The sequence below is a fragment of the Macrobrachium rosenbergii genome, chromosome 15 (assembly GCF_040412425.1).
Source record: "Macrobrachium rosenbergii isolate ZJJX-2024 chromosome 15, ASM4041242v1, whole genome shotgun sequence".
In the NCBI taxonomy this organism is placed as follows: domain Eukaryota; kingdom Metazoa; phylum Arthropoda; class Malacostraca; order Decapoda; family Palaemonidae; genus Macrobrachium; species Macrobrachium rosenbergii.
Genome location: NC_089755.1, coordinates 52,507,183 through 52,507,761, shown reverse-complemented (window position 1 = coordinate 52,507,761; position 579 = coordinate 52,507,183). Strand labels below are relative to the sequence as shown.

At 36.8% G+C, this 579-nt stretch overlaps 1 long non-coding RNA gene across 1 annotated transcript; it reads left to right on the top strand.

Moving 5' to 3' along the window:
* On the top strand, positions 1–579 carry LOC136846714 (uncharacterized). Its single transcript, XR_010855502.1, has 2 exons — positions 1–227; positions 543–579. It is a non-coding gene; the product is annotated as an uncharacterized lncRNA (long non-coding RNA).

Sequence of the window (579 nt, the reverse complement as noted above, 5' to 3'; positions counted from 1 at the left end):
GAGGAAACTGCTGCTACCGTTAAGATTTGTCATTTTCATCTTGTGTGGCGAGGATTCGAATTTCAGTTAAACGAAGCACACCAGTGGAAACCATAATGTTAGAATTTTGCACACCAGCTCAAGGATCTGGAAGAAGGGCCTTTACACGCCGTAACCTCAAGATTACCATAAACAATCACCAACTGATCTGGTGCCAGAGCATACCATAAACTTCGATATCAGGACAGGTACTTAAAAATGTAAACCTTGTGGTATGTTGTAATTACCTCAGTTGCAGTTCAGCTTAGGTTAAAAGTTTGTCAAACAATTAATTATTGGCTAAGTTCATTGAGAGTTTTAATTGCCATTGGCTAGGTATTGTCATCACTCAACATTAAAGTTACTCTCATTCGGATCAATGCCTTTTACTTTTAGGTTATTGAAAATGTTTAAACCCAGTTTGCTGCAGTAAGTTCACAGCCTAGTTAGTTAAATCAAGTTACATGAGAAATCATTGAAATTGTTCATTTTAATTGGTTTTATAAGTGGCGTTTCTTCACCAGGTTGAGAATCAGTTGAGATGGCACTTAATAGAATGAA